A 13,070-nucleotide genomic window follows, 5' to 3' on the forward strand; every position below is an offset into this window, starting at 1 on the left:
GTCTGAGGTAAACTACTCACACTTCATGGGAGGGGCTATGGTGTTGATGTAGAAGCCCTCCGTGATCGATGCCCCCTCTAGCGGAGCTCCGGAACAGGCCCCAAGATGGGATCTCGTGGATACAGAAAGTTGCGGCGTTGGAATTAGGGTTTTGGCTCCGTATCTGATTGTTTGGGGGAACGTATGTATATATAGGAGGAAGGAGTACGTCGGATGGAGCAACATGGGGCCCACGAGGGTGGAGGGTGCGCCTGGGGGGGGTAGGGGCGCCCCCCTACCTCGTGGCCTCCTCTTTTCTTTCTTAACGTAGGGTCCAAGTCTCCCGAGTCTTGTTCGTTGAGAAAATCACGTTCCCGAAGGTTTCATTCCGTTTGGACTCCGTTTGATATTCCTTTTCTTCGAAACCCTAAAACATGCAAAAAAAACATCAATTCTGGGCTGGGCCTCCGGTTAATAGGTTAGTCCCAAAAATAATATAAAAGTGGATAATAAAGCCCAATAATGTCCAAAATAGTATATAATATAGCATGGAGCCATCAAAAATTATAGATACGTTGGAGACGTATCAAGCATCCCCAAGCTTAATTCCCGCTCGTCCTCGAGTAGGTAAATGATAAAAGCAGAATTTTTGATGCAGAGTGCTACTTGGCATAATTTTAATATAATTCTTCTCAATTGTGGTATGAATATTCAGATCCGAAAGATTCAAGACAAAAGTTCATATTCACATAAAAATAATAATACTTCAAGCATACTAACTAAGCAATTATGTCTTCTCAAAATAACATGGCCAAAGAAAGTTCATCCCTACAAAATCATATAGTTTAGTCATGTTTCATTTTCATCACACAAGAATGCTCTCATCATGCACAACCCCGATGACAAGCCAAGCAATTGTTTCATACTTTAGTAATCTCAAACCTATAAACTTTCAGGCAATATATGAGCGCGAGCCATGGACATAGCACTATGGGTGGAATAGAGTATAATGAGGGGGGTTATGTGGAGAAGAAAAAAAAGGAGAAAGTCTCACATCAACAAGGCTAATCAATGGGCTATGGAGATGCCCACCGATTGATGTTAATGCAAGGAGTAGGGATTGCCATGCAACAGATGCACTAGAGCTATAAATGTATGAAAGCTCAACAAAAGAAACTAGTGGGTGTGCATCCAACTTGCTTGCTCATGAAGACCTAGGGCACTTGAGGAGGCCCATTTTTGGAATATACAAGCCAAATTCTATAATGAAAAATTACCACTAGTATATGAAAGTGACAAAACAAGAGAGTCTCTAACATGAAGATTAAGGTGCTACTTTGAAGCACAAGTGTGGCAAGGATAGTAACATTGTCCCTTCTCTCTTTTTCTCTCATTTTTTTGGGGGCCTTCTCTTTTTTTATGGCCTTTCTCTTCCTTTTGTTGGGCCTTCTCTTTTTTTATGGCCTTTATTTTTTTTAATTCCTCACTTGGGACAATGCTCTAGAAAAATGATGATCATCACACTTCTATTTATTTACAACTCATTGATTACAACTCGATACTAGAACAAAAAGATGACTCTATATGAATGCCTCCGGCGGTGTACCGGGATATGCAATGGACCAAGAGTGACATGTATGAAATAATTATGAACGGTGGATTTGCCACAAATACTATGCCAACTACATGATCATGCTAAGCAATATGACAATAATGAATGTGTCATGATGAACGGAATGATGGAAAGTTGCATGGCAATATATCTCGGAATGGCTATGGAAATGCCATAATAGGTAGGTATGGTGGCTATTTTCAGGACGATATATGGAGGTTTATGTGTGAGAGAGTGTATCATATCATGGGGTTTGGATGCACCGGCGAAGTTTGCGCCAACTCTCAATGTGAGAAAGGGTAATGCATGGTACCGAAGAGGCTAGCAAGGATGGAAGGGTGAGAGTGCGTATAATCCATGGACTCAACATTAGTCATAAAGAACTCACATACTTATTGCAAAAATCTACAATTCATCAAAAACCTCGGTACTACGCGCATGCTCCTAGGGGGATAGATTGGTAGGAAAACACCATCGCTCGTCCCCGACCGCCACTCATAAGGAAGACAATCAAATAACACCTCATGTTTCAAATTTGTTGCATAACGTTTACCATACGTGCATGCTACGGGACTTGCAAACTGCAACAAAAGTATTTTTCAATTTCACAACTACTCAACTAGCATAACTTTGATATTATTACCTCCATATCTCAAAACAATCATCAAGCATCAAACTTCTCTTAGTATTCAAAACACTCTTAAGAAAATTTTACTAACTTTGAATACCTAGCATATTAGGATTTTAAGCAAATTACCATGCTATTAAGACTCTCAAAATAATCTAAGTGAAGCATGAGAGATCAATAGTTTCTATAAAACAAATCCACCACCGTGCTCTAAAAGATATAAGTGAAGTACTAGAGCAAAACTATATAACTCAAAAGATATAAGCGAAGCACATAGAGTATTCTAACAAATTCCAAATCATGTATGGCTCTCTCAAAAGGTGTGTACAGCAAGGATGATTGTGGTAAAATAAAAATAAAAGACTCAAATAATACAAGACTCTCCAAGCAAAACACATACCATGTGGCGAATAAAAATATAGCTCCAAGTAAAGTTACCGATAGAAGTAGATGAAAGAAGGGATGCCTTCCGGGGCATCCCAAAGCTTTGGCTTTTAGGTGTCCTTAGATTATCTTGGGGGTTCCATGGGCATCCCCAAGCTTAGGCTCTTGCCACTCCTTGTTCCATAATCCATCAAATCTTTACCCAAAACTTGAAAACTTCACAACACAAAACTTAAAGTAGAAAATCTCGTGAGCTCCGTTAGCGAAAGAAAATAAAAGACCACTTCAAGGTACTCTGATGAACTCATTCCTTATTTATATTGGTGTTATACCTACTGTATTCCAACTTCTCTATGGTTTATAAACTATTTTACTAGCCATAGATTCATCAAAATAAGCAAACAACACACGAAAAACAGAATCTGTCAAAAACAGAACATTCTGTAGTAATCTGTAGATAGCGAAAGATCTAGAACCCCAAATATTCTAAAATAAATTTATGGACGTTAGGAATTTATCTATTAATCATCTGCAAAAAGAATTAGCTAAATAGTACTTTTCAAATAAAAATGACAGCAGTTCTCGTGAGCGCTAAAGTTTCTGTTTTTTACAGCATGTTTAACAAGACTTTCCCCAAGTCTTCCCAAGGGTTCTACTTGGCACAAACACTAATTAAACACAAAAAACACAACCAAAAAAGAGGTTAGATAAATTATTTATTACTAAACAGTAGAAAAAGGCAAGGAATAAAAATAAAATTGGGTTGCCTCCCAACAAGCGCTATCGTTTAATGCCCCTAGCTAGGCATAACAAGCAAGAATAGATCTAGGTATTGCCATCTTTGGTAGGCAATCCATAAGTGGCTCTCATAATAGATTCATAAGGTAATTTAATTTTATTTCTAGGAAAGTGTTCCATGCCTTTTCTTAATGGAAATTGTAATCTAATATTTCCTTCCATCATATCAATAATTGCACCAATCGTTCTAAGGAAAGGTCTACCAAGAATAATAGGACATGAAGGATTGCAATCTATGTCAAGAACAATAAAATCTACGGGCACATAACTCCTATTTGAAACAATAAGAACATATTTAATTATTCCCATAGGTTTCTTAATAGTGGAATCCGCAAGGTGCAAGTTTAGAGAGCAATCATCAAAATCACGGAAACCTAACAAATCACACAAAGTCTTTGGAATTGTGGAAACACTAGCACCCAAATCACATAAAGCATAGAATTAATGATATTTAATTTTAATTTTAATAGTTGGTTCCCACTCATCATAAAGTTTTCTAGGGATAGAAACTTCCAATTCAAGTTTTTCTTCATAAGATTGCATCAAGGCATCAACGATATGTTTAGTAAATGATTTATTTTGACTATAAGCATGAGGAGAATTTAGCACGGATTGCAACAAGGAAATACAATCAATAAAAGAGCAATTTTCATAGTTAAATTCCTTTAAATCCATAATAGTGGGTTTAGCAACATCTAGGGTTTTAATTTCTTCAATCCCACTTTTATCAATTTTAGCATCAAGATCAACAAATTCTGAATTCTTGGAATGCCTTCTAGGTAAAGGTGGATCATATTCAGTCCCATCATTATCAAGATTAATATTGAAAAACAAAGATTTAATAGGGGACACATCAATAACTTTTAGATCTTCATCTTTATTTTCATAGGAACTAGAAGAACACGCTCTTATAAAGGCATCTTTCTTAGCATGCATCCTGGCGGTTCTTTCTTTGCACTCATCAATGGAAATTCTCATGGCTTTGAGAGACTCATTGATATCATGCTTAGGTGGAATAGATATAAGTTTCAAAGAATCAATATCAAGAGAAATTCTATCAACGTTCCTAGCCAAATCATCAATCTTAAGCAATTTTTCTTCAATCAAAGCATTAAAATTATTTTGCGAAGTAATAAATTATTTAATATTAGATTCAAAATCAGAGGGGATCTTATTATAATTTCCATAAGAATTGTTGTAGGAATTACCATAATTATTAGAGGGATTACTAGGATAAGGCCTAGGGTTGAAATTTCCTCTATACGCATTGTTACCAAAATTGTTCCTACCAACAAAATTCACATCCATAGATTCATTATTATTATCAATCAAAGTAGACAAGGTCATACCATTAGGATCAGAAGAAACACTCTTATTAGCAAATAATTTCATAAGTTCATCCATCCTTCCACTCAAAATATTAATTTCTTCTATCGCATGCACCTTTTTATTAGTAGATCTTTCGGTATGCCATTGAGAATAATTAACCTTAATATTATCTAGGAGTTTAGTAGCTTCTCCTAAAGTGATTTCCATAAAAGTGCCTCCCGCGGCCAAATCTAAAATATTTCTAGAAGCAAAATTCAATCCGGCATAAAATTTTTGTATAATCATCCACAAATTTAAACTATGAGTAGGGCAATTACGTATCATTAATTTCATTCTCTCCCAAGCTTGTGCAACATGTTCATGATCAAGTTGCTTAAAATTCATAATATCGTTTCTAAGAGAGATGATCTTAGCGAGAGGAAAATACTTAGAGATAAAAGCATCTTTGCACTTATTCCATGAATCAATACTATTTTTAGGCAAAGACGAAAACCAAGCTTTAGCACGATCTCTAAGCGAAAAAGGAAATAGCTTCAATTTAACAATATCGTTATCCACATCTTTCTTATTTTGCATATCACACAAATCAACGAAGCTATTTAGATGGGTAGCGGCATCTTCACTAGGAAGGCCGGAAAACGGATCTTTCATGAGAAGATGCAGCAAGGCAGTATTAATTTCACAAGATTCAGCATCGGTAGGAGGAGCAATCGGAGTGCTAATAAAATCATTGTTGTTGGTATTGGTGAAGTCACACAATTTAGTATTATCTTGAGCCATCATGACAAGAAAGCAAACTAACACACAAGCAAACAAAAAGCAAGCGGGCAAAAAGAGGCAAATAGAGAAAGAGAGGGAGGATAGAGAGAGAGAGGGCGAATAAAATGGCAAGGGTGAAGTGGGGGAGAGGAAAACGAGAAGCAAATGGCAAATAATGTAATGCGGGAGATAACGGTATGTGATGGGTACTTGGTACGTTGACTTTTGCGTAGACCTCCCCGGCAATGGCGCCAGAAATCCTTCTTGCTACCTCTTGAGCATTGTGTTGGTTTTCCTCGAAGAGGAAGGGATGATGCAGCAAAGTAGCGTAAGTATTTCCCTCAGTTTTTGAGAACCAAGGTATCAATCCAGTAGGAGGCTAAGCGCGAGTCCCTCGTACCTGCACAAAACAAATAAATCCTCGCAACCAACGCAAATAGGGGTTGTCAATCCCTACACAGCCACTTACGAGAGTGAGATCTGATAGATATGATAAGATAATATTTTTGGTATTTTTTGATAAAGATGCAAAGTAAAATTAAGGCAAAGTAAATAGCAAAGGAAATAACTAAGTAGTAGGAGATTAATATGATGAAGATAGACTTGGGGCCATAGGTTTCACTAGTGGCTTCTCTCGAGAGCATAAGTATTCTACGGTGGGTGAACAAATTATTGTTGAGCAATTGACATAATTGAGCATAGTTATGAGAATATCTAGGTACGATCATGTATATAGGCATCACGTCTGAGACAAGTAGACCGACTCCTGCGTGCATCTACTACTATTACTCCACTCATCGACCGCTATCCAGCATGCATCTAGTGTATTAAGTTAAAAACAGAGTAATGCCTTATGCAAGATGACATGATGTAGAGGGATAGACTCATGCAATATGAAGAAAACCCCATCTTGTTATCCTCCATGGCAACAATACAATACGTGCCTTGCTGCCCCTACTGTCACTGGGAAAGTACACCGCAAGATTGAACCCAAAGCTAAGCACTTCTCCCGTTGCAAGAAAGATCAATCTAGTATGCCAAACCAAACTGATAATTCGAAGAGACTTGCAAAGATAACCAATCATACATAAAAGAATTCAGAGAAGATTCAAATAGTGTTCATAGATATACTTGATCATAAACCCACAATTCATCGGTCTCAACAAACACACCGCAAAAAGAAGATTACATCGAATAGTTGTCCACAAGAGAGGGGGAGAACATTGTATTGAGATCCGAAAAGAGAGAAGAAGCCATCTAGATACTAACTATGGACCTGTAGGTCTGAGGTAAACAACTCACACTTCATCGAAGGGGCTATGGTGTTGTTGTAGAAGCCCTCCGTGATTGATTCCCCCTCCGGCGGAGCTCCAGAACAGGCCCCAAGATGGGATCTCGTGGATACAGAAAGTAGCGGCGGTGGAATTAGGGTTTTGGCTCCGTATCTGATCGTTTAGGGGTTCGTAGGTATATATAGGAGGAAGGAGTACGTCGGTGGAGCAACAAGGGGCCCACGAGGGTGGAGGGCGCGCCTGGGAGGGTAGGCGCGCCCCCAACCTCGTGGCCTCCTCTTTTCTTTCTTGACATAGGGTCCAAGTCTCCCGGGTCTTGTTCCTTGAGAAAATCACGTTCCCGAAGGTTTCATTCTGTTTGGACTCCGTTTGATATTCCTTTTCTTCGAAACCCTAAAACAGGCAAAAAACAGCAATTCAGGGCTGGGCCTCCGGTTAATAGGTTAGTCCCAAAAATAATATAAAAGTGGATAATAAAGCCCAATAATGTCCAAAACAGTAGATAATATAGCATGGAGCAATCAAAAATTATAGATACGTTGGAGACGTATCAATGGGCAAGATGACCAAAACGCCATTCTCCTTAACGATGGAGCGAGCAACAGATTTATTGGAAATCATACATACTAATGTATGTGGTCCGCTGAATATTGAGGCTCGCGGTGGGTATCGTTTTTTTCTCACCTTCACAGATGATTTGAGCAGATATGGGTATATCTACTTAATGAAACATAAATCTGAAACATTTGAAAAGTTCAAAGAATTTCAGAGTCAAGTGGAAAATCATCGTAATAAGAAAATAAAGTTTCTATGATCTGATCGTGGAGGAGAATATTTGAGTTACGAGTTTGGTCTACATTTGAAACAATGCAGAATAGTTCCGCAACTCACGCCACCCGGAACACCACAACGTAATGGTGTGTCCGAACATCGTAATCGTACTTTACTGGATATGGTGCGATCTGTGATGTCTCTTACTGATTTACCGCTATCGTTTTGGGGTTATGCTTTAGAGACAGCTGCATTCACGTTAAATAGGGCACCGTCAAAATCATTGAGACGGCGCCTTATGAACTGTGGTTTGGCAAGAAACCAAAGTTGTCGTTTGTTAAAGTTTGGGGCTGCAACGCTTATGTGAAAAAGCTTCAACCTTATAAGCTCGAACCCAAATCGGAGAAATGTGTCTTCATAGGATACCCTAAGGAGACTGTTAGGTACACCTTCTATCACAGATCCAAAGGCAAGACATTTGTTGCTAAAAATGGATCCTTTCTAGAGAAGGAGTTTCTCTCGAAAGAAGTGAGTGGGAGGAAAGTAGAACTTGATGAGGTAACTGTACTTGCTCCCTTATTGGAAAGTAGTTCATCACAGAAACCGGTTCCTGTGACACCTACACCAATTAGTGAGGAAGCTAATGATGATGATCATGAAACTTCAGATCAAGTTACTACCGAACCTCGTAGGTCAACCGGAGTAAGATCCGCACCAGAGTGATACGGTAATCCTGTTCTGGCAGTCATGTTACTTGACCATGATGAACCTACGAACTATGAAGAAGCGATGGTGAGCCCAGATTCCGCAAAATGGCTTGAGGCCATGAAATCTGAGATGGGATCCATGTATGAGAACAAAGTGTGGACTTTGGTTGACTTGCCCAATGATCAGCAAGCCATCAAGAATAAATGGTTCTTCAAGAAGAAGACTGACACTGGCGGTGATGTTACTGTCCACAAAGCTCGACTTGTTGCGAAAGGTTTTCCAAGTTCAAGGGGTTGACTACGATGAGACTTTCTCACCCATAGCGATGCTTAAGTCTGTCCGCATCATGTTAGCAATTGCTGCATTTTATGATTATGAAATTTGGCAAATGGATGTCAAAACTGCATTCCTGAATGGATTTCTAGAAGAAGAGTTGTATATGATGCAACCAGAAGGTTTTGTCGATCCAAAGGGTGCTAACAAAGTGTGCAAGCTCCAGTGATCCATTTATGGACTGGTGCAAGCCTCTCGGAGTTGGAATAAATGTTTTGATAGTGTGATCAAAGCATATGGTTTTATACAGACTTTTGGAGAAGCCTGTATTTACAAGAAAGTGAGTGGGAGCTCTGTAGCATTTCTAATATTATACGTGGATGACATATTGTTGATTGGAAATGATATAGAATTTCTGGATAGCATAAAAGGATACTTGAATAAGAATTTTTCAATGAAAGACCTCGGAGAAGCTGCTTATATATTGGGCATCAAGATCTATAGAGATAGATCAGGACGCTAAATTGGAATTTCACAAAGCACATACCTTGATAAAGTTTTGAAGAAGTTCAAAATGGATCAAGCAAAGAAAGGGTTCTTGCCTGTATTACAAGGTGTGAAGTTGAGTAAGATTCAATGCCCGACCACTGCAGAAGATAGAGGGAAAATGAAAAGTGTTCCCTATGCTTCAGCCATAGGCTCTATCATGTATGCAATGTTGCGTACCAGACCTGAATTGTGCCTTGCTATTAGTTTAGCAGGGAGGTACCAAAGTAATCCAGGAGTGGACCACTGGACAGCGGTCAAGAACATCCTGAAATACCTGAAAGGGACTAATGATATGTTTCTCGTTTATGGAGGTGACAAAGAGCCCGTCGTAAATGGTTACGTCGATGCAAGCTTTGACACTGATCCGGACAATTCTAAATCACAAACCGGATACGTGTTTATATTGAATGGTGGAGCTCTCAGTTGGTGCAGTTCTAAACAAAGCGTCGTGGCGGGATCTACGTGTGAAGCGGAGTACATAGCTGCTTCGGAAGCGGCAAATGAAGGAGTCTGGATGAAGGAGTTCATATCCGATCTAGGTGTCATACCTAGTGCATCAGGTCCAATGAAAATCTTTTGTGACAATACTGGTGCAATTGCCTTGGCAAAGGAATCCAGATTTCACAAGAGAACCAAGCACATCAAGAGACGCTTCAATTCCATCTGGGATCAAGTCCAGGTGGGAGACATAGAGATATGCAAGATACATACGGATCTGAATATTGCAGTGAAGGAAATATGCCCTAGAGGCAATAATAAAGTTATTATTTATTTCCTTATATCATGATAAATGTTTATTATTCATGCTAGAATTGTATTAACCGAAAACATGATACATGTGTGAATACATAGACAAAACAGAGTGTCACTAGTATGCCTCTACTTGACTAGCTCGTTGAATCAAAGATGGTTATGTTTCCTAACCCTAGACAAAGAGTTGTCATTTGATTAACAGGATCACATCATTAGGAGAATGATGTGATTGACTTGACCCATTCCATTAGCTTAGCACTTGATCATTTAGTTTGTTGCTATTGCTTTCTTCATGACTTATACATGTTCCTATGACTATGAGATTATGCAACTCCCGTTTACCGGAGGAACACTTTGTGTGCTACCAAACGTCACAATATAACTGGGTGATTATAAAGGTTCTCTACAGGTGTCTCCGAAGGTACTTGTTGGGTTGGCGTATTTCAAGATTATGATTTGTCACTCCAATTGTCGGAGAGGTATCTCTGGGCCCATTCGGTAATACACATCACTCAAGCCTTGCAAGCATTGTAACTAATGAGTTAGTTGTGGGATGATGTATTACAGAACAAGTAAAGAGACCTGCCGGTAACGAGATTGAACTAGGTATTGAGATACCGACGATCGAATCTCGGGCAAGTAACATACCGATGACAAAGGGAACAACGTATGTTGTTATGTGGTTTGACCGATAAAGATCTTCGTAGAATATGCAGGAGCCAATATGAGCATCCAGGTTCGGCTATTGGTTATTGACCGGAGATGTGTCTCGGTCATGTCTACATAGTTCTCGAACCCGTAGGGTCCGCATGCTTAAAGTTCGATGTCGGTTATATTATGAGTTTATGTGTTTTGATGTACCGAAGGTAGTTTGGAGTCCCGGATGTGATCACGGACATGACGAGGAGTCTCGAAATGGTCGAGACATGAAGATTGATATATTGGACGACTATATTCGGACACCGGAATGGTTTCAGGGGTAATCGGATATATACCAGAGTACCAGGGGGTTACCGGACCCCCCCCCCCCCGGGGGGGGGGGGGGTTATTGGGCCTCATGGGCCCAAGTGGTGGAAGAAGAGAGGCGGAAGTAGGTGGCGCGCGGCCCCCCTTGCCCCAATCTGAATTGGGAAAGGGAAGGGGGCGGCGGCCCCCCTTCTCCTTCCTTCTCTCCACCTCCTCCTTCCCCCTTCTCCTAGTTGGAATAGGAAAGGGGGGCAAAACCTACTTGGAGTAGGATTGCCCCCCCCCTTCGGCGCGCCTCCTCCCCTTGGCCGGCCCCCTCCTCCTCCCCCCCTTTATATACGAAGGAGGGGGCACCGCAAAGACACAACAATTCATCTCTTGGATCTTTTAGCCATGTGCGGTGCCCCCCTCCACCATAATCCACCTCGGTCATATCGTAGCAGTTCATAGCCCTGCGTCGGTAGAACATCATCATCGTCACCACGCCGTCGTGCTGATGGAACTCTCCCTCAAAGCTCGACTAGATCGGAGTTCGAGGGACGTCATCGAGTTGAACGTGTGCAGAACTCAGAGGTGCTGTGCGTTCGGTGCTTGATCGGTCGGATCGTGAAGACGTATGACTACATCAACCGCACTGTGCTAACGCTTCCGCTTTCGGTCTACGAGGGTATGTGGACACACTCTCCCCATGATCTTGGGTGTGTGTAGGATTTTTTTTTTGAAATTACTACGTTCCCCAACAGTGGTATCAGAGCCAGGTTTCATGTGTTGATGTTATATGCACGAGTATAACCAAAGTGAGTTGTGGGAGATACGAGTCATACTGCTTACCAGCATGTCATACTTTGGTTCGGCGGTATTGTTAGATGAAGCGGCCCAGACCGACATTACGCGTATGCTTATGCGAGACTGGTTCTACTGACATGCTTTGCACACAGGTGGCTGGCGGGTGTCAGTTTCTCCAACTTTAGTTGAACCGAGTGTGGCTATGCCTGGTCCTTAAGAAGGTTAAAACACTAACTTGACGAACTATCATTGTGGTTTTGATGCGCAGGTAAGTACGGTTCTTGCTCAACCCATAGCAACCACGTAAAACTTGCAACAACAAAGTAGAGGATGTCCAACTTGTTTTTGCAGGGCATGTTGTGATGTGATATGGTCAAGGCATGATGCTATATTTTATTGTCTGAGATGATCATGTTTTGTAACCAAGTTATCGGCAACTGGCAGGAGCCATATGGTTGTCGCTTTATTGTATGCAATGCAATCGCCCTGTAATGCTTTACTTTATCACTAAGCGGTAGCGATAGTCGTAGAAGCATAAGTTGGTGAGACGACAACGATGCTACGATGGAGATCAAAGTGTCGCGCTGGTGAAAATGGTGATCATGACGGTGCTTCGGAGATGAAGATCACAAGCACAAGATGATGATGGCCATATCATATCACTTATATTGATTGCATGTGATGTTTATCTTTTATGCATCTTATCTTGCTTTGATTGACAGTAGCATTATAAGATGATCTCTCACTAAATTATCAAGGTATAAGTGTTCTCCCTTAGTATGCACCATTGCGAAAGTTCTTCGTGCTGAGACACCACGTGATGATCGGGTGTGATAGGCTCTATGTTCAAATACAACGGGTGCAAAACAGTTGCACACGCGGAATACTCGGGTTAAACTTGACGAGACTAGCATATGCAGATATGGCCTCGGAACACTGAGACCGAAAGGTCGAGCGCGAATCATATAGTAGATATGATCAACATAGTGATGTTCACCATTGAAACTACTCCATCTCACGTGATGATCGGACATGGTTTAGTTGATTTGGATCACCTGATCACTTAGAGGATTAGACGGATGTCTATCTAAGTGGGAGTTCTTAAGTAATATGATTAATTGAACTTAAATTTATCATTAACTTAGCACCTGATAGTTTTTTTCTTGTCTACGTTGATTGTAGATAGATGGCTCATGTTGTTGTTCCGTTGAATTTTAATGCGTTCCTTGAGAAAGCAAAGTTGAAAGATGAAGGTAGCAATTACACGGACAGGGTCCGTAACTTGAGGATTATCCTCATTGCTGCACAGAAGAATTATGTCCTAGAAGCACCGCTGGGTGCCAGGCCTGCTGCAGATGCTGCTGACAACGTTAAGAACGTTTGGCAGAGTAAAGCTGATGACTACTCGGTAGTTCAGTGTGCCATGCTTTCCGGCTTAGAACCGGGACTTCAACGACATTTTGAACGTCATGGAGCATATGAG

Source organism: Triticum urartu, chromosome 5A (assembly GCF_056163025.1).
Source record: "Triticum urartu cultivar PI428250 chromosome 5A, HENAU_Tu73, whole genome shotgun sequence".
Classification (NCBI taxonomy): domain Eukaryota; kingdom Viridiplantae; phylum Streptophyta; class Magnoliopsida; order Poales; family Poaceae; genus Triticum; species Triticum urartu.